Source organism: Sminthopsis crassicaudata, chromosome 1, assembly GCF_048593235.1.
Source record: "Sminthopsis crassicaudata isolate SCR6 chromosome 1, ASM4859323v1, whole genome shotgun sequence".
Classification (NCBI taxonomy): domain Eukaryota; kingdom Metazoa; phylum Chordata; class Mammalia; order Dasyuromorphia; family Dasyuridae; genus Sminthopsis; species Sminthopsis crassicaudata.
In genome coordinates this window covers 176,306,808-176,329,560 of record NC_133617.1, presented here as the reverse complement: position 1 = coordinate 176,329,560, position 22,753 = coordinate 176,306,808, and the positions used below count along the sequence as shown (strand labels likewise).

Sequence of the window (22,753 nt, the reverse complement as noted above, 5' to 3'; positions counted from 1 at the left end):
GTTTTGGATTGTGCTAAATAAGAATGGTAACAGAAGGTGTCTATTTCATTCCTGATCTTATTACAAAAACTTTCACCATTTCTTAATTATTAATAATTCTAGGTCTTGGTTTTATGTAGGGTCATTTGATCACACTAATGGTCCTTCCATCACAAAATCTTTCAGTGTTTACTTTAGATTACATAAGTAATATATTCTAGTAAAAGCTTTCTTATATCTATTAATATAATTGTAAAGCCTTTCTTGTTTTTTTTTTATTAGCATAAGCAATTATCCCAATTCTTTTCTTAATGGTGAATGATTTCTAATACAAATCTAACTTTGTCAAAATGAATAATTTTAAGATAATACCTTTCCCAATAATTTATGTAATATTATTGGGTATAATGTTCATTAAGTGATGATGGTCTATGATTTTCTTAACTTTATCTCCATCTGATTTCAGAATTAGGATCATATTTGACTCAAATTAAGAGTTGCAAAATTGAATTTGCTGAAGTCTTGTTCTTTCTTTCTAGAGATTTCACTTTGTTTTTTTTCTTAATCAAACAATGCTAATTTATCAAATTGAAACCTCTTTTTGTTTATTATTTTCTTCAGTCCTTTTATTAATTTTCTTGCAAGGAATTACTATGAAAGTTTTTTTCCCATTGTTTTTGTTGGTTTTTTTGTTTTGTTTTGTTTTGTTTTGTTTTGGGGGGGGGTTATTTGACAATGTTCTAAGGTGGCAGTGGGGCACTTAGTATAGTCACAATCTCTCATTCAATTATCTACCCCAAACGCCAGTAACTTCACTATTGAAAATTACCATCCAACTACTCTCACTTCAATTTAACTCTTTCCTGTAATATCTATTTTTCTTTCTATACTGTTCTCTTGGATTTCCATTTAACAAAATTCTCCAACTATACAAATAAAGTTTCCAAGTTAATCAATACAATCTCTAAGAATGATTTCTAAATTTTAGATGTAACCATGAAAATGATTAATGAGTAAAAACAACTAACAATGCATGCTTTCCTCAAAAGCAACATGAGAGTTTCTAGCAAAAAGAGTGACTTTCTAGTCACAAATGGAAACTGTTACACTCTAGACTAGAAGTAACATTCCATCACAGTTTTAGTGCCATGTTCCACCAAACTAATTTAAAATTATAGCAATTGGCATCTTGCTTTTATGTTAATAATAACTCATCTCTCATTTACCACTATTTTATCAATAAGCAGAATTTACATGACCACTTTTCTCGAATGTTGCAGAGGGGGTTTTCACATAGGATAGAAGAAGCACTGTATATTAAGAGTACATACTAATGTGAAAAAATTTCATAAATCAGATAAAGTAAACATAGTAAAAATCATCCAAATTAGGATTGGGATGGGGGGCAGGGAGATGGGCAGAGAGAGGAATAAGGAAAAAGAGGAGAAAGCACTGTGCTAAGCAAAGTTCTAGGAATACAAACACAAGGAGCTGATGTTGTAAAGGGGGGAGGCAACCCACAAAAGGTGAAAGGGGTCTTAAATTTTAAGAGTTTAAGTCTGTTAGGGCAGAATAATCTTATAAAGTAAAAAGGCTGCTGAATCATGGTGAAGAATGAAATTCAGCATCAGGAGTGGAACTCTGAGTGGAACAAAGTGAATATGCATATCCTTTAAAATGTAATTTCTAGAAGAAACGGATCAGTCTGAAGAAGGGTCTCATGCAAAGAGTGCTAGATCATGGAGGAGAAAAAAGTCTGAAGAATTTGAATATGAGCCTGGAGAATAATGAAGGAGCATGATGATTACAATGTAAAAGAGGATTTCAAGGGGTTAAAAAAAGAATAGGTATGGCCTTCAATTCTATAAGGGATTCCACCGAAAAAGAAGAAAGAGCTCTCAAGAGTGAAATTTTGAAGATACAAATGACTCCAATAAGGAAGAAGAGAGAGAATGGTCCAAAGAGACCAATGCGGATACACAGAAAACTCATTAACCAACTTGGATTTTTAAAGCCATATATAGGTGAAAGAAGCAAATGAAGGTGGCAGAGGATGAACAGAAAGAAGTGAAAACAATTGAAATTTTACTTTGCTTGATTTCTCTACCAAGAAGCATGATCTTCAGAATGGGAAAAATAGAATTGAAAAGAACTAGAGCAAAGTATTGCAAACCAAAATAAATGAGGAAATGGAACCTAGCTAGCTATCCTCCAATGGTCCATGACATCAAACACAGCCAAATGACATCCTATGAAATTGATAGAATTGATAGGTGTAATTACTTAACCACTGTAAATAACCTTTGAAAAGGGGGGGAGAGAGGAAGAATTGCTATAGAATTAGAGTGGGGCAAAAATCTTTATTTTCAAGTAAATAAAGAAAGTGAAAGCCACAAATATAAGCATGTGAAGTAGCAAAGTGAAGTTTGGAATTGGGAGTTGGGAAGAACTAAATTCAAGGCTTTCCTTGAATATTTGTGAGCCATGTATCCCTAAATAAGACCCTTAGCTTTTCTGGGGCTCAGTTTCCTCATTTGAAAATGAAAAGGTTGAACTAGATAGCCTCTAAGATTCCTTTCAGCTACAAATCTATGATTCATCTATTAATAATCCAATGAATTTTACATGGATTCTTGACAAAAATACAGAATGTTGTAGACAATATTCCCATATAGGTGTAGGTTAGTTTTTAAAAGTCCTGAGGTTCCTTCTAATCCCGTGGCTCTTGAAATAAAACTAAAGGAATTTATTTGTAAGTACTTAAAAACAAAACACAAGATCATTAAAAAGCAAACATAGATGAATCAAAAACAGGTCATTTAAAAGAAAATGTGAAAAATTTGTCTCATGAACAAAAATTTATCCAAAAAAATCAACAATAAAAGTCAGAGATCCAAGATTTATACAAAATTAATACAAAATTTCATACAAAGAACCATTACTCAATATATTATAAAAGAGAATAAAGTATTCAAAAGATTTGCATGATATAAATGACCCATTTGCAAACAAGCTACAAATCACAATAAGAAAACGACAATTAAAGCAATTCTGAGATTTCGCTGCATATTAGGCAAATGGGCAAACAAACATGACAACAAATAGTAAGAGTTGATAAAGGTTGGGCTGAAGAAAGGCATTCAAAACAAAAAAATTCTTGGTAGAGCTGTGACCTTTTCCCCATGTTTTAGATACCATTTTAAAATTATACAAGTAACTAAGCTTTCCACATTTGTTGACCTGGAAAATGAACCTTCCCAATCTGTCTTTCAACCTCAGCACTCAGAACTGGTAGATATATATCAATATGAGATCAGACAGAAGCAAAGGCCCAATATATACCAAAGTAGTCAGAACCGCATTCACTCTTTGTACTTATAAGGAATGGGAAACATTTCCTCATGTTCCTTAAGTCCAGTGATCCTTCTTTCACTAATTATTCCTTTTCCTTTCCTTTGCCACCACTTTCATTTTCCCTTCAATTCTTCATAGTCCTCTCCTCTTAAATCCTTTGGTTCCTTATCATATTGCCACTCTTTTCTTGCCAAACTTCAGATCTAGATTAGTCTTCACTCTGATTCATGAGGCTGGAAGAGCTCCCACAACTTTGTTGACTAGGTATATTAGAAATTCATGTTAGATAATTTCAATTAGGTCCTTATTACAGCAAGGCAGTCCTTTGATTTGCCCCTAATTGATAATCCAGAGGAGGTATTCCAAACTTTCTCTTCCATTCTCAATACCCCTCATCTCTTCCCTAACCTCAGTTAAGGACCATGATTCTGACATTATTGAACAAACTGAGGCCCTTTGACCAGAGCTCCCTCTCCATCCATTTTCTTAATCTTTAACCTTATTAACATCATCTCTTACTCTCTCCTCCTTAAATCCTGTCTTTGACAAAGTGGTGGCCTTTCTTTTTGCTAAAGCTGACCATACTCTTAAGCTGTCATCCAGAGTCTCTTCTCCCTTACTCAGGCAAATTCCTTTACAGAGTATCTTCACAATTCCAAAGAATTCACAATGAAAAATGCTATGCATATCCAGAGGAAAAAAACTGACTGAGTTTGAATGCAGAATGAAGCATATTATTTTTTACTTATCTTTATCTTTTTCATGATTTTTTCCTTTTGATTTGTTTCTTCTTTTACAACACAACTAATATGGAAATGTGTTTTACATCATTGCACACATATATTATAAAAACTATTTAAAATTCTTACCTTTTGGGGAGGTGGAGAGGAGAGAATGAGGGAGAAAATTTGAAATCCCCCCAAAATTTTAATTAATATTAAAAATTCCCTTTCCATAAAATTGGAAAAATAAAATGCTATTTTTTAAAAAGATGTTTACATTCACTGCTTCTATTCCCTGTTCTCTCACTCCTTCTTTCACCTTTCACAATCTGACATTCAACCTCACCAATTAAATGTCAATTAAAACTGCTCTCTCTTAATTGCCCAACTATTTTTTTTTCAATCTTATTCCTTTTGAATTAATTGCTGCATTTGACATCATTGATTATGCCTGAAACCTCTTTCCTCTCTAGGTTTCACTAACAATACTGTCTCCTGGTTCTCCTCCTAAATGTGAGAATGTTCTTCCTATATGTGTATGTGTGTATATACACACATATATATGTATATATATATATATATATATATATATATATATATATATATATACACACACACACATATATATATGTGCGTGTGTGTGTATATGTGTATATATATACACACACATATTTCCAGCCCATCTCTACTTTGAGTTTTAGTCTACATCATTAATTACCTATCTGATATTTCAGATCAGATGACCTTAAAATCAACATGTTCAAAACTTAACTAATTCTCTTTCCCTAAAACATGTCCCTCTTCCAAACGTTTCTATCTCTGTCAATAGTATCACCATCCTTTCATGTCCCACAAGTCTGTAATCTTGGAATCATCTTGGACTTTTCATTGTCTCTCACCCCAACACACCCAACTGGTTGCCGAATCTCTCCATTCCTACCTTCATGATTATATCTTGCATCAGATCCTTTCTCTCCACTCACATAGCTTATTTCAGGCCCTCATCACTTCTTGCCTAGATGATTGCAACAGCTTCCTCCTACTTAGCCTCTCAAGTCTCTCCCCTTTTCATTCTTTCCTATATACTTCTGCCAAAGTAATTTTCCATAAGTGCAGACCTTACCATGTGACTTCTCTACTTCCAGTAGATACTTATTGCCTCTAGGATAAAATATAAACTTTACTTCTTAGCTTTTAAAGCCCTATACAGCCTAGCCCTAATGTATTTCTTCAGATTCATTGTATCTTACTCCCCCTCCTATACTCTGGGATTTAGCCAAAGTTGCAGTCTCTCTAATCCTCATATGCAATTTTGTATCTCCCTTCTCTGTCCCTTTGCATTGGCCATTCCCTTACTTCTACCTCACAGTCTCTCCTCCTTCACACTGCAGTTCAGATACCATCCTCTTCATGAAAGTTTGCCTGATTTGCCCTAAATGCTAGTGCCCTCCCTCCCAAACTACCTTATGTTTAGTGATTTTCTATACATTGATATTATATTATAATCTTCATAATTACACACACACACATACACACACACACACACACACACACACACACACACACACACACACACACAGAACTTGATATCTCTATCATTAGAATATTAACTTAAGTCTAATAGGAATTATCTCCTTTGTATCCTCAGCACCTATACAGTGCCAGGAACATATTAGGCACTTAATAAATATATCTTGATTGGCTGATTGAATATAGAGAGTGCCCACCAATAAGAGAATAGCTGAGAAAGCTGTAATATATAGAAGTGTAACAGAGGGCTGATGAACAGGTATCAGCATTCTAGGGTAATTCAATACTCCAGGTAGAGAGACATGATGATGTCTAATGGAGGTATCTTGCTGAACAAGTTCAATTAGATATTCTGTATCTGATTTGGGTATGCTAACCAATAATGAAGAGATAGATAACTAAATGGTTTCTGGACAAAACTGAGGAACATTCCACAAGGGCTCATCAGCAAGGGCCAGTCATTTGGCCTAATATAAAATTTGCCTCTAGTTTTTTTTTTTCCTGTTTTGGGCGAAGGAGAAATAGAGATAGCTAAGACCTATTAAGCTTTGAAAAATCATGAGGGAGAACTATCATGAGGTGAGGAAATAGAGTGAATTTTGAGTTTAATAATCAGACAGTTTGGTTCCAAGACCCGCAGAAATAATCATCAGGATCCAGCAGTAGTAGATACATGGATTTATCCTGCTACTACAGTGTATATGAACATGAGCTTGGTAGGATCATGTTATGTAGATACTGCATTAAACCTGAGCCTTACCTCCCCAGAGGCCAAGGTAGTAGCTTATAAGAGTGTGCCCAAAGGTATTGAAAGGAAATGATTGTACATCTATTCTTGCAAAGTGGTGAATACCCTTTTGTAAAAACTAATCGATATGAATTAGCTAAATGGAATTGGGAAATTAAACAATGGCAGTTAATGCCCAAAGGGCTATCAAACTGTGCATACCCTTTGATCCAGCAGTGAAGCTACTGAAAATGTATCCCAAAGAGATCATAAAAAGGGGGAAAGGACCCACATGTGCACAAATATTTGTAGAAGCTCTTTTTGTAATAGCAAAGAACTGAAAAATGTGTGGATGCCTATCAGTTGGAGAATGGCTGAATAAGTTATGATATATATCATATATAAGAAAAAAATCAACAGGATGATTTCAGAGAGGCCTGGAGAGACTTACATGAACTGATGCTGAGTGAAATGAGCAGAACCAATAGATTATTATATTTAACAACAACAAGATTATGTGATGATCAATTGGGATGGATTTGGCTCTTTTCAAGATAATTCAGGCCAATTGCAATAGATTTGTGATGGAGAGGGCCATCCAGAAAGAGGACCATGGGGACTGAATGTGGATCACAACATAATATTTTCACCTTTTTTGTTGTTTGCTTGCTTTTTTTCTCATTTTTTTCCTTTTTGATCTGATTTTTCTTGTGCAACATGATAAATGTGGAAATGTGTTTAGATTTTTTCATGTACATGTTTAACCTATACTGGATTGCTTACTGTCTGAGGGAGGAGAGGAGCAAGGGAGAGAAAGGTTTGAAACATGGGGTTTTACTAGAGTGAATGAAGACTATCTTTGCATGTATTTTGAAATGAAAAAATTATTATTAATGTTTTTAAATGGCAGTTAACAGTGAGTATTGGGGGGCATACCAGAATGGGAACTGATATTGTTATGGACAAGCTGGAGAGCTATTTACCATATACCATATTATGTACATAGGTAGTTTTGGACCTGAATTTGTAACCTAATTCAAAAAGTAGTCATCATATATTAATAATCTAACCTTGACCCAATTTAAGTCAAGAGCTTTGGCAATGAATTAAACGAAGTCATAGATGACAGGCTTTTCAAATAGCACAAAATAAGGAAGGTTTCCTAATAAATGATCCAATTCAGATACAAAAAGATACTTTAGGGTTAAAAAAATTGGATTAATCAACAAAAGTGAAACAATAGCAAGTCCTTTATTTTGGTTTAAAAATTAACTGTCTAAAACTAGAATGGAAAGCAATGGTTAAAAAAGAATTCATCAAGAAAACATGTGGGATTTTTTAAAGGACTGCAACATCACTACATTAACAACATGACTTGGCAGCCAAAAGAGCATGTTTTTAGGTTAAATTAAGAAAAGATACCCATAATGACAGAGTTTCATGGTACTCCACCCTAGTCACATTCCATCAGCATTTTGTTCAGAACTGAACAGCACATTTCAAAAGGGTATTGACAATGTAGCACACTTTAAAGTACACGTATTGAAGGGTAAACAGAACAAGACTAAAAAACATACTGGATAAACCCTGGTTAAAGGATTAGGGAATATATAATCTGAATAACAGACTCTTTAGACTTAGATATGGCAATTGTTTTCAAGTTTCCAAAGAGCAATTATGAAGAAAAGGGATTCAACATTTCTGCTCATCCCCAAAAAGCAGAACCAGAAACATCTACTTCAATGAGAAAGATTGTAGTTCATTATAGAGGAAAATTTCCTATCAATCAAATCTATCAACAAATGCCTGAGGTATCAGTAAGTTTTCTATCATTGGATATCTTCAAATGGAAACTGAATGGCTACTTGTAAAAAGAATATACCTGTTATTCTATGGTAACTACAGAGTCCCTGAAGTGCCCTCCAATTTAAGTGATTTTATGAAATCTGGATTAAATGAGCTATAAAAACACTTCCAAATCTAATTCAAATTCCATTATTTTCCTCTATGCATTCCATAGTCTTTCACATGTAAGGAAAAAAAAAAAAGCCCTGTTTTGATTTTCTTGGATGTCAGTATCATAAATCTGTGTTTTAAAAATCACTATTCAAAGTTTTAAAAACAAATGTAAAAAGAAATGTTTCAAATGTAACTGGAGGAAAATCACCATCCATACTATCTAAAACAAAAACATATACAGATATACTTTGCAAAATTCTTTAGTAAAGAAAAGACACATCAATGCACTAAAACAAAATAAAAAACAAATCAAAATATTCTTATCTCAAACGCTTAGAAAAATATTTTGGTCAAGTTTCACTTTATATATGCATATATGTGTATACACACATATGTGTATATATTATGTATAATATGTCCATCTATACACATAGATGTGTTATTGTATGCATATGTACATATGCAAATCATTGGTGTTCATCAACATAGCTCCCAAACAATGGTAGATTTATACTTACCAAAATCCAACTGTGCTCTGATTTGTCAAGTAATGAGTAATCCTGCTAATGAATTATTTCAGCTAGTAGCATATAGATCTGGGGAAGGAGAGAAAATAGAATAAATAATAAATTTGTTATGCTAATAAGTCTTTCAAATTTATATACAAATGTCCCAACTTCAGGGAAAAAGTCTACCATATTTATGGGCTATGGGAACTTTTCTTAATGGACATATTGATGTCAAGTTTTAATCCCTTTTTTACTTTGTAACAAAGCTATAGGATGTGATATAGTAATTGGCATATATTCAATTGTGTGGGCTAGAACTGAAATAAAAATTCTCAATATATTCTTAATGTAACTTTAAAAAAAGGTTACTTGTTAGGAAGAAAGGATATTAAATGCTAGGGAAGATAGATGCAAGTTACTCTTCAAGGCTTTCTGTGGTTATCTAATAAGCACTGTACATAAAAGAAAATAGTATACACTGCTTCTAATATGCAAGGGCTAATTTTTTATTCTTAACTGAAGTGAAAAAAAGAATTAATTGAAGAACATTTTTAGAAGTCACTGATTAAAAGTTATATCACCTAGATTCCAAATCTAGAAAGCAAAAAGTTCTTTTTGCCTAAAGCAACTACAAGCATAATAAACAAACAAACAATGAATGAATAGGTAAATAAATAAATAAATGGATGGGTGAATAAATAGGTAAATAAATAAATGAGTAGGTAAGTAAATAAATAAATAAAGTAAGTAAGAGAAGATAAATACTTGGAAATCGGTTGGTAGGATGTTAAGGTGCATTTCACTCTATTTTTAGCAAGTTTTATTTTAGGGAACAACAACATCACAAGGAAAAAGTTTTCTTCTAGTTGATAAGAAATATGGAACTGAAGAAGAGATGCAGTTCTAATAGTCTTCTGCCCATAGTCAATAATTAAAGCCATGAAAATAAAATAGGAAAGCTTCCCAAGACAAGAATGTAGGGAGGAATACCAGATATCTAGAAATAAGATTTGAGGGGCAGGACACAAAGAATGAAATACCCACGTGAAAAATAATTTAAGTGATTCAAAGAAAGAGGGGAATAAAAGAAGTCAATAAGAGGAGAGTAATTTAAGAAATGGGAAGAGAATAAGGAGAGTAAACTGACTTATCTCTGAAAACAAGATCAGAAAAAAAAAAAAATCTCCAAGGAAAAAAAAAGGAGATAGTCAACACTTTACAAAACAGTAGGCATGTCAAGAAGGATAAACATGATGGAGAGTTTCTAGATTTGGCCCAAAGGAACTCCCTGGTAAACATAATTGAAGCTATCATGAGGATATAAATCAAACTGTAACCGACAGAATAGAAATGGTGGCAATGAATAGAAAGAGAGCACAATGGTTTGAATTTAAAAAGAAGGAAAAAGAAAGAGAAACAAGAATGGTCAGTAAGGTCAAGTAACCACAATGATAAAGCAGAGGGACCTTTCAGTTTTGAATGCTCACTTCAAATTGCAGGCTCCTCAAATATTATTAATCATTTGTTTTAAGCAAACAAGACTGGAGCTGGACCTGTGACTTCATTAGTACTGGGAACTCCAGGATAAGGTAACACCCTCTTATTAATGCAGATCAGCACTCTCTCTGCAGGTTCGTAGAGATTCCTAAGCACTAGATTTCAGAGTTATGTGTGCATAAGCAAAGGCTGTTGAGTACATCTTCCTGAATCTGAAGCTAGATTCCCATATACTCTGCCTCCCATTTTAACAAGCAATGACACCCTCCCCCAATTTAATAGTATGAGGAAGTGGTAATTCAACCTGTCAATCTTGCCTAACAAAATAAATCTGTACCAAAGGCACTGAGCTAAGAGAAATGTTTTGTTTAACAATAAAAATTCATAAAGGCTTTCAAGAGAGAGAAAAAAATTTCCACATTTAATGATTCAGATTTTTCTTTTCAAAAATATAATGTAACTAAACTTGTTGGAATCATATAATCAAATATACTTTGGGAAATGAAACAAAATTGTTTTGACAAAAAAAGGAAAATATAAATCACAGAACTGCTCTAATATATTTTTGATAAACAAACATAGATACCCTCAACCTCTATTAACAGAACCTGAGTCAGTATGGAAAAATCCCCTGTCTTCTCCCACCCCCAAAATGAATGTGAGGGAAGAGAAATCCCAAACTGTCTCGGAACTCTTGTTAAAACTGCTAGAACAATATTGAAAAGTTAACAGCAAAGGACATCCTTAAAGAACCCCTTTAAAATAAGAGCACTAGATTAAAAGTCAGAAAAACTTTATTTTTAGTTCATCATTACCATGCTATAAACAAGCTATGTGATCTTCAGCAAGTCATTTCTTTGATTCACATACTTACTACATAGCTACTATATGTAAGGCACTTTGGAGGATTGAGAGATCAATAAATTAGAGTCATTATTCTTAACTAGCTTATCATCTAGGTGGTGAAGTGGATAGATGAACCTGAGTCAGGAGGACCTGAATGCAAATCTGTTATCTGTCTGAACCTAAACAAGTCACTCAACCCTATTTGCCTCAGTTTTTCTCATCTGTAAAATAAGCTGGTGAAGGAAATGGCAAGCCACTCCAATATCTCTGCCAAAAAAAACCAAACAAACCTAAATGGTGTCACAAAAAGTCAGATAAGGCTGAAAGAATTGAACAACATGTGAGAGTTCTTCAAATACTTGCTCAGCAATCATGCCCTCTTAAAGTGACCCTTATATAACACAGAATCACAAGTCCATCACCAATTTGGCTTGTCTTTCTCTGGTCACTCAAGGTTACTGATGTCTTTCCTTACATGTAATGGCCAGGATTATTTTTAATCCAAGTGTAAGAATTTATTTATCTCTTGTGAAGTTCCTCTTATTAGATTAGGCTCAATGATATATCTTCTCAAAAAAAAAAAATTTTAATCTTAACTCTGGCATCCATTATACTATTTTCTCCCAGTTTTGTGTCAACTTCAGATTTAATGAGTGTTCCACCTGTGCCTTTTTACAACTCATTCATTAAAAAATATTAAACAGCACACGGCAAAGTATAGGACTCTAGGGCATTCTTCTAGAGCCCTCTTCCAAATAAAATCATTAATGAACACTCTTGAATCCACCTAAGTGGTGGGACCAATATCTCTTCATCTCGACCACAAGAAATGCTTTGTTAAAATCTACCAGAAAAAAAAAAAAGATTAACATAGTATGATCAGTTCTTGATGAAGCCATATTTTGTCCTCATAATTTCTTTAATAATATGCTCTATAATTTTGCAAGGACTCAAAAGTTCTCTGGTCCATAATCTAGTCTCCATTCTCTCTCCATTTTGAAAATTGATAAAATATTTCCTAGTTTTCATTTCTCTGATACTTCCTCCATTCTTCACTATAATTCAAAGAACATTGATAAGTGGGACTTGAACTCAGTCTTCCTGCCTCAAAGGCTACCTCTTCAGTCACTATTCCATAGTGTCTCTCAAAATATATATAAAATGGGATTTTTAAAAAATATTTTTACTTTTTATTTTGTATTTCTATATTCCTTCTACTTGAATCAAAAATCAAATCATTGACAGGTATAGCAGCCAACTGCATCAGTTCTACCTAAGGTTGCAAGTTCATGGGGGCCAAATTACTTGATTTTATCCTCTAAGTGAGCAGTCTAACTTTCCCTTTAGATATTTTTAGCATACTTCTTCAAATATTTTTGTTCTGTCTCTTCTAGACCAAAGACCAAGAGAAAACAGAGGTGAAATAAGAGTTGAGCAGTTCTGGATTACCTATATCAATAAGCCAATCAATGAGCATTTATCAAATAATCATCATGTTCTAGGGATTATAGTTACAAAAGAAAAAATAAATGTCTCTGAGATCAGAGAGCTACTTATGGAATCAATACACAAATATAAACATAATATTTATATAATATAATATTTAGGAAACAAATAAGGCCAAGGAAGGGCTTGTTAAAGAAGAGGGAACTTGACCTGAGTTTTGAAGGAAAATACATATTATTTAAAGCAAAGGACCTTTAAGGAGAGAATGTTTCAAGGGTAGGAAATTATACAAAGATAAGAAATATTGTCTGTAAACAGGGAAAGTGACCTAGTCAGGCCTGTGCTTTAGAAAAATGGAGGATGGAATGGAACATGAAGAGATTTAAGACAAGGAGGTCAATTCAGAGGCTATAGAAATAGTACAGACCACTGGTCATGAAGGTTTAAGCTAGGGTTTTGAGTATTTCAGCAGAGAGAAGGGCACAGATGTATGGGGAGCAGAGATGGCATTGAATAAAGTGGCACTGGAGAGCAAGGAGAAAAGTAAACTACTCCTCCTGCCCTGACAACTGAGGGGCACAACAGAAGGCACAGCCAGCCTCGGAACCAGATGGTACAGACATAGAATTGGTAATACTTGACAATTGACTGTGTACAATAGGTTACTGGGATTGAGATGGCTCCAAGTAACTTGTGAATCTAAGTGAGTGAAATGATGATGGCGTCCTGGAGAGAAACCTGCCCTATCCCTTTTATTCTTCTCCTCTTTTCCCAATAAAGGTGTTTTTTTTTTAAATGAAAAAAAAAAAAACATCTTTTGTTTTGTTTTCCTGACCAGCTTCAGTCAATTCTGATAGTTAGCTCTTCTGATATTACTCTTATGGGACTATTTGTCACATTTTTTTATTCACTCAATATTGCCAGCCCTTGGCACCAGTACACACACACACACACACACACACACACACACAGAGAGAGAGAGAGAGAGAGAGAGAGAGAGAGAGAGAGAGAGAGAGAGAGAGAGAGAGAGAGAGAATATTATACACAAAAAAAGCTAAAAAAATAAACATTTGGTGAAAAAATAATCATGTCTAGGCAATGAGAAGAGAAATCAAAAGTAGAATTAATAAAGGAGCTGAATGTTAATGGAAAAGTAGTATTTTAGTAGGAAGAGTTGGAAAGAGGAGAAACAATGTATGCTCACTTAGCATAGACAAAAAAGTGAAATGTAAGGGCAGCTAAGTGACACAATGGAGTCAAGAGAACTGAGTTCAAAATTGGCCTTGGATGCTAACTAGCTATGTGACAAGCCACTTAACCTTGATTGCTTCCCCTACCTCCCCCAAAAAAGTAGGATGTATCTGAAAAACAGTAAATGGTTGGGAGTATGGTATATACATTAGAAAACTACAGGAGATAAGTTAAAATTTCTTATACTGATAGACAAATCCCTCCAAACTCTGGCCAGAACATACCATTCCATTCAGTGTTAGGTCAGGAAGCAATGCTCAACAATGCATAGTTGTTATAAGAATTTTGTTTTTGTTTTTTTAAATAGCAGGAGGACTATGGTAAAGAGAAATCATTAAAATAAATTTAACTTTAAGATAAAGCTTATTACAAATTGAAAAAAAAATCAGTAGGCCATGGAGAATCATTAAGGGTTTTATTAGCACAAAAAATCTGAACAGAGTCGTGACTTAAAAGATTCATTTATTGGTATTGTACAGAAGGAATTGGAGAAAAAAAGAGTCTGGGCATAAATGCCAGGTAAAAAGCTATTACAATGACTTGAAATAAGAGGTAATAGCCTCCTGATTAGTCTGTTGTTATTGTTGTTTTTGTTCTAGAAGCACAAGCATGCAAAAAGTATGAGCCAGATATGAATGAAATAAGCCTAGGGCCGCAAAGAATTTACATTTTACTGGAAGGATATATGTATACTCTTGAAAACCACTCAATGCATGCCTAAGCTTGGATATTCTGTACTCTTTTCCAAGGATAAGAAGTAAAGCATTTATTACATTTTTTTTAATTCAGTAGACAAAAATTCCAATAAATAAAACATTAAATCAAGGGACAATATTTTATATTAATAACTGACTTTACATAGCTTGCTTTCCTTGTGTGTTTAAAATATGGCTTGGCTAACAATTTGCTCATATGCATCTTGTACCAAATCACTCTTTTTAAAGAGACTGGTACATAGAGAGAGACACTTATATTCTGATAAAGCAGAATATATGGTTTCTTCTCCTGCTTTCTCATCTTATTCATTTTATCACAAGAGATTTTATGCAACTATAGTACAAAATCAGTGTTAGCCTTAGTCATATCAGAAGAGAAGGAAAGGCCATAAAAAAGACAGCATAAAAAATGAAAAATAAAGTAAGGAACAACAAGAATATTTGATGAAATAAAGAGACTGGGTATATTTGAAACTATATATCTCCCAAGTAAGAAAACATTGTGTACCATTATTTATTGATCAGGAAATTGCAACAGAGATAGTTACTACAAAAGAGAACCTAGAAAAACAACATCCTAAATTATAGCAGAGTTCTGGTGTGAAGTCAATGACTCCTTCCATCTGGGGATCAATGATTAGATTGTTCTCACGTCAAAATAGCAAGCAAATTCATTGCTTAATAGTTTAATTCACCTTGAGAACTGGTGCCAATAGACTTGCATAGAGAATACACAGTCTCTCTGGGGAGAGAAATAGGGAAAAGAATAACATATCAAAGAATTTTACAGCTTGACAGAGCTTTAAAGAGAGAATTCCAAGATCTGGGACAATTGAGCTCACTTAAATGAGATTAACTCTAAAGTATGAGCAGTCTAAGGAATAGCTAAGGAAGAAGGGAGATAATAATCATAAGAATAAGGGCAGCTGGGAAAATGGGAGACCAGGAACAAGAAATTAAACTTGTGAGCCATATAGTGAATTTAGAAAAAATGTAAAGTGACCTGCTGGACTATAGAGAACAATATGAAATATCTAAAGTATGTGAATAGAATGTAATGAAATTTAAAAGACAGGCATTTGCTGAGTGACAGAGGCAAAAGGAGGATTTGAAAATTCCTTCTCTGGAACTCTATTAGGGGATACTGAACAAGATGAGACAAGATCTCTCAAGACAGTTGTGAAAATCGAGTAAGGTTTCATCTACTTCAGAGTTTTGAGTAGGTCTGAAGATCCTTGAGCATTGACTCAAGAGTATACCTAAGTCCCCTTCCTGCTATCCTCCCATGATATCATCTTCTCCCTACTTCAATCAAATATGAGCAACTATGTACTTAGTGGTCAAGTTCAATTTCTTGGGTAGTTCCTGCATTTAGAATGAAAGACCCTCAGCCAATGAGGATGATGGTCAGTGGTGGAGGGGTATTTGCATTAGGGACTATTTAAAGTGTAAAACCTGAACCAAAAGGTGCCTCCCCCTTTCAATTGCTTGCTTGATGGGAGGGTCACCCGCTTCTCATGAGAATGTGCAATAAATTTTTGCTTTGCTCCTAAAGATCTCTCCAGCTTTTTATTAAATGGTGACCACTCATCATTCTGAGCCACACAATACAATAGCAGGAGTCATCAGCCTTGAAGAAGATGTCAAGAGATATGATGTAGAATGAAGTCAGGATTCAGTGAACATCAGAAATGTAAGGAAAAGCTCAAGGAAGAAAGAAATTTAATTATAGAGGAAAGGTTCCATAGTCACTGTGGAAAGGGAAATTAAAGGAGGAATTAATGGAGTTTACTCTCGGGAGATAGGGTATGGCAGCTGGAGAGGACAATGGTAGCCAGATTCAATGCCATCATCACTGATATTTCCTGGGGATCCAGCGTGGTTGGAGTCCCCAGGTTAGATGGCACTAGTGGGCAGTCCCCCTTAGTGGGTAGGCAAGACCCAAGGAAGGGATGAAAAATCTTGGGACAGGAATATAACCTGGAAGGTGTAGGTGAATTCCATGCTGATTGGGTCATCAGCATTTAACAGAAGGAAAGGAAACACTCTCACTATAACATCACATGAGATTAAAGTGTCTCTCCTCTATTCTAGTTCCCCTCTGCCTTTACAATCCACCTAATCCAATATTTTCATATGAGAAATGAGGAAATGACCCAGAAAAGTTGTTACCTATCCATGACCACAGAGTTAACTAGCAGTAACGCCAAAACCTGAACTGAAATATTGTGCCTCCATCGTGGTTCTTTGTTACTTTGTTTTAGAGGGTCTCCTTCCTTGCCAATCAGTTACATGTCGTGAAAGCTGTTCCCCACATATGGCATGAGGGTGTCGTTGTATGGCTCAAAGAAGATAGAAAAGACATCTCTTTAGCCTCTTTTTCTCCCACCCCTCTTCAAGGGAAACTTCATTTCTTGCCAAGAAGGGAAAAAGGAGTTAGGAGCCAGAAGTTTGACAGCTCTATTTTCCTCAAAAAGAAGGTACTGGCCTAGAATTATATCTATCTATTCCCTAAAATATGACTAGTCTAAGGGATGTTGTTTTCATGGTTGCTATCCAGTAATAGCAACTACATCCAAACTTTACATCCAAGGCTTAACTCCAATTCTACCAAATACCAATTCCACAATGAGCACATGCAGGAAGTAGCAAAGAAATCCATTTATTCAAGTCAATAGCAAAACAAATTAGAGAAAGTATCTATAGGAGAATAGATAGATAGATAGATAGATAGATAGATAGATAGATAGATAGATAGATAGATAGATACATGTGTGTATATATATGTATATATATATGTATATATATGTATATATATATATGTATATATATATATATGATCATACAGAATGAAGTAGCTTTTCCTTTGGGAACAAGGTAACTCAGCTCAAGCAAGAGAGTGCCATATTATACCCGAGGGAAAATTCCCTGAAAGGGAAGGGAAAGAGAAAAGAGAAGAGATAAGGAAAGAGAAAGGAAGAATGTGACAATGTGAAGATAGGGATAAGATGGAGATTACCAGTTCTTCTTATGTCAACTTCTTCCCAGAGCCTTATTCTCCCTTCAGCAACCTGAAATGCCTTTGTCCATTCCTCTCAAGCAGGAAGCCAAAATCTCTAAAAGCAACTGCAAAGTACAAAAAGACTCAAGAGCCCACAAAAATGGAAGAGACCAAAGCTCTCCTCTCTTGCTCTTGCCAACTCTACCATGCCTTTCATGAAGGCTCATGACATCAATATCCACCAATGGGGATAAAGTCCCATACCAATAGGCTTTAGGACTTGTTATATGCAAAAGTGAGCAATCAGAGCAAAAAATTTGGTACACAGTTGGGTACATAATGACTAGGCATTTTGTTAAATGTTTTATTAGACTGAATCATCTGCTCTGCAAGGGAATTAAATAGACACTTAATTTGTGTGTGGATGTGTAGAACATGCCACTGGGAGAATTTTTGCTATCTGAAATCAAAACTTTACATTTTAATTTGTCATTTTTTGGCACAGAATTACATATTGCTAACAGTCTTCATTTCCATTGATGTTACTTTAATGTAGGTTTCAGACACAATAAAACAGAATGTCTGGATCCCAGAAATATATCTGGCAACTATAAATTCCCTACCTCTTGACTCTTTCCCAAGTTCTTGGGAAGAAAAGAACACTACACAGTTGGAAAAGAAGAAAGGGACTCTCAAAATACAGAGAAATAAAAGAAGTGAAAGTATTTTTTTAATGGAAAGGTGACTGATGAAAGGGAGATTGAGGAAAATAGGTTAAGTGACTTCTCCAAGGTCACACAGCTAGTAAATGTCTGAAATAGGATTTGAACTCAGGTATTCTCAACTCCATGCCTACTGGAGTCAAGTATATGAAACAATTTGGGATGAATGGCATTAGCAGTTGAAGAAATCAGAAAAGTTTTCACATACTAGATGGTCCTTGAGCTGCAACTTTAAGTAAATCAGTAGTGTTCTAAGACTTTGTCGGGTTATATTCAGCAGTTAATTAGTAGGATGAAAGGAAATGCATAGTGGGAATAATCCAGAGTTGTGGTATAGTCAGATTGGCTAAAATGACAGGAGAAGAAAATGGCGAATGTTGGACAGGATTGGGAAAACTGGGACGCTGATACATTATTGGTAGAGTTCTGAACAAATCCGACCATTCTGGAGAGCAATTTCTTTATTCAATGATGCATACTTGTTGAGAATCTAGTAAATGATTGACTGAATGAAAGACAAAATGCCAGTCACACATTTCCACAACAAAGATATAGGAAAATGGCCAGATTTAAAGAAAGATTACTGTATCAACAACAAAGGTCTCCTATACATTTGTGCCTACCAGCAATGGGACACAGGGATCTGGTACAGTGTCATACACATTTAGAGAGTGCTTTAAAACATGCTTTTTGATAATGATTATGATATATATCATAGATGTACCTAGAGGGCACAGTGATTGTGAATTGTTACTAGTCTTCTCCTTTCCCTCCAGGGAAGTTAAACAGCTGCTCTGGGATGTACTATCACACTAGGCACACCATATCAGTATGTCTGAAATGATTATACTTCTTATTTCTCTCTGGGAGTTTAATACTTCAGGCTAACCTTGTTTTGTTCAATCACTTTAGTCATATCCGACTCTTCATGACCCCTTCTGGGGTTTTCTTGGCAAAGGTACAGGAATGGTTTGCCATTTTCTTCTTCAATTCATTTACAGATGAGGAAACTGAGGCAAATTGGGCTAAGTGCCCAGGGTCATATAACAAGTGTCAGAGCCTAAATTTGAACTCAGGATTTCTTTCTGACTCTAAGCCCAGGTACACTGTGCAACTGAGTTGTCCTTGCCTTGTTTTATACATGTAGAACTCAGAAATAGCCTGACCTGATGACCTGATACAGAGATTACTATTAAATATTATTTTTATCTAAAAATTCTTATCTTTTAAGTAAAATTCTGATAGAAATAGGTGGAATGACTCACTAATATCCATTTTCTTTTTTACTTCTCTGCCGATTACTGTATAGACAGATAAAATAACTGGTGTCTTATTAAATAAAAATATTAAGCTCTAAATTCATCTTTGGTAGGTTCACTGAAATCCTCAGAACAACTATAGCAACAGAAAGGACAACAGAACTGATATGAACCTTGCCTGTTGCTTCATGATTTTGATTTTTTTCTGCTGGAACTCTTTTTTTTCAAAGTTTTTCATCATGTAAATTGGAGATTAAGAATATCTAATAAGGAGATGTCAGTTTCAAAATATTGTTCTTGAACTTTTTATGTAGATATGTTATATTTGGGTAACTGTGAACAAAATTTTGAAAGATAATGCTTTGGTTTACTGGTTGAATTCTCAAGGATATTTCGAGGTCTGTATAATTATTGCTGTTACTGATGATGATACAGATAAATAGTATTGATGATGATAAAGTTTGAAGGTGAGTCTCAAAATTAGCACACAAAATTTTCTGCTAAATTATGTTTTCCATATTTATTATCATAACAATAATTCCTATGAATATTGCTAATAACCTGAAGATGTAAAAACAAAAGTTATGCCCTCAATTCTATCCAATCCTACCTTCTACTCTAGAATCTTGCTCCATCAATCATTCTGTCTTTGTCCCTGTGTTCGTTCTCTCTCTCTCTCTCTCTCTCTCTCTCTCTCTCTCTCTCTCTCTCTCTCTTTCCTTCTATCTATCTCTTTTTCTGAGTCACTTTTATTTAAGGTACTGCCTTCTATGCTAAAGTGTATTCTAGGATCTTTTCTTCTTCTCTCTCTTTGCACTCTCTTTTGTTCATTTTATCAATCTCTATTCAGCCTTCGCCTTCACCTTCCCTTCTTAACCCAAGCCCTATATCGTAAACTTCCAGCAAGACATCTTCATCTAAATGTTCAAAAACCATATCAATCTCAGCATGTCCAAAACAGCTCTTTCAACCCATCCTCTTTCAAACTTTCCAATTTCTGCAGAGGGAACTACCATCATCATTACAGTCATCCAGCTTCACAACTTCCACATTATCTTAAACACTTCCCTCTCTCAAACCTCATAGCCAATAAATTATTTATTAAGTCTTCTTGTTTCTACCTGAACATTTCTCCCATCTATCCACTTCTCTCCACCTTCATTCAGACTCTCATAATCTCTTGCCAGCCTCTCCAGATAGTTATGAAATTAATATTCCTAAAGCACAAGCTTTACTATTTCATTACCCTACTTCAGAAATTTCAGAAATTTCTTATAGCTTCCAGAATCAAATACCAATTCTGCTTGACATTTAAGCCCTTCACAGGTTGGCTCCAACCTATCTTTCCATATTGATTACCCACATCAGCATTCTACATTCTAATCAAATCAGTCTAATTGTTTTACCTGCACTAGATACTCCATCTTCTATATTCCATATTTGGAAAATGTGTCTTCCTTATCTCCACCTCTTGGACTCATTCTCTTCAATATGTAATTCAACACCACTTCCTATCCAGTGTCTTATTTTCCAGTACCTCCAGTACCTGGCAGTTATCTGCCTCACTAAAAATGGTTGATAAATGCTTTTTGATTAACTGACTTACTAAGTCATTGACAATTTGAATCTGCAAAAATAAAAGAATTTTCCAGTTTAAAAATTCCCTAGGCTGAGGAAATCATTGAACATTAAAGTATTCAACTGATTAATCAGTTAATAGTAAATAATTATGGACAGGGCTAGGATTTAAATTCAGGCTTTTTCCATATAAACTGCTATGATGCATAGACGGATTCACATAATTCTCTGTTATTAACAAGCATCCACTTCATGTTTTGATCTGGGCAAAAGATATTCTTCATCCATTTGTTTTTCCACCTGCGACTCCAAGAAGCTATAGCATGCATAGCAGCCACATCCGGTAAACCATGTTGGCAGACAAGTTAAAACTTGGTTAAGGGTAACTGACAGACATCAATTCTGTCAGTGAATTAGGGGTATGTTTATTGTCCCCAGTGGAATAGCTGGATGATGAGACTAATTTGTTCTAATGGCCATGGAGGGGGCTAAAGTAGATTATCAAGCCTTAAGGATCCTCAGTTCCTGAGGACTCCCAATATTGTTGCCAAATAATTAAGGATCAGCTTTAGCCCTCTTGCAGCTCAGAATTCTTAAATTCAAATAACATGTCAGTGGCAGCACCTCAAAAAGCAGTAATTACAGGCATGCACCATCATGAACTACATTAAATGCTTTTTTTGTACTCAACAAACATAGTAGGATCTTGTATTTTCTGCATCTTTCTATCAACTATGGTAAATAGACAAATGGCCACTGAGTATCATTTATGACAGCCTGCATCTTGCCTTATATAAGCATCAAGTAAGCTCCCAATATGCATAGGTTATTCTCATAAAGATTCTACAGAATTTGAAAATAACACATACTTAGTTCAGTTCAAATTTAGCCAAGATTAACTTGACAATTAGCTTTCCATTCCTATATATGAAATGGGTTTGTAGTTCTCTCTTAAACAGTATCTTTCTATAAAAACAAACAAAAAACGTTAAATAGTTGCCACAATAAAGAGACAGAAAGTAGTTAATGACTATATCAATAAGCAAATCTGTCAAGCATAGAGACCTGGCAGGCAAAATCAGCTTTAGTTCAGAATATAAACTTATTTGGAAAATCTTATGGATGGAGGGGAAAAAAAAGATAATGAATAATACTTCTCATTCATGGAATTTATCTAACTTGCTACTGAAACCTTCTAGTTAGGTTGCCTCCTCCATTTGAATGTGACTTTCTCATGTCAAAAATGCTTTCCACCTCTAGAAAGAGAAGTAACAAACTCAGAAAATATACTGAATTATAGTTTTTCATTTTCTTTTATTTTCCTTGCTTTTTTGCAACATGGCTAAGATGGAAACATGTTTGCATGATTTCACATGTATAGTTAGTATCATATTGCTTGTCTTCTTAATGGATAGGGAGGGGAAGGAGGAAAAGAGAATATAGAACATTTTTTAAATTTTTTGAAATCAATGTTAAAAACAAATAAATAATGATTTGATAGCGAAAAAATAAAAAGAATGTGAGCTATGTTAAAGCAGGGATAGTTTTATTTTTCTTATTGCATCCTTAGCACTTAACCTAGTATTTTGGGTATATTAAGTACTTGGCAAATACTTCACTGATTCATTCATTTATTTAAAGCAAATCCCAGTTCCCT

At 34.5% G+C, this 22,753-nt stretch overlaps 1 protein-coding gene across 3 annotated transcripts in view; it reads right to left on the bottom strand.

Moving 5' to 3' along the window:
* Positions 1–22,753, bottom strand: part of RNF182 (ring finger protein 182) — a 78,791-nt gene that overhangs the window by 30,109 nt on the left and 25,929 nt on the right. For all 3 annotated transcript variants that reach the window (XM_074272084.1, XM_074272092.1, XM_074272101.1), the window contains one exon: positions 8,790–8,867. The gene's annotated coding sequence lies outside the window, so the exon portion shown is untranslated. The remainder of the gene's footprint in view (positions 1–8,789; positions 8,868–22,753) is intronic.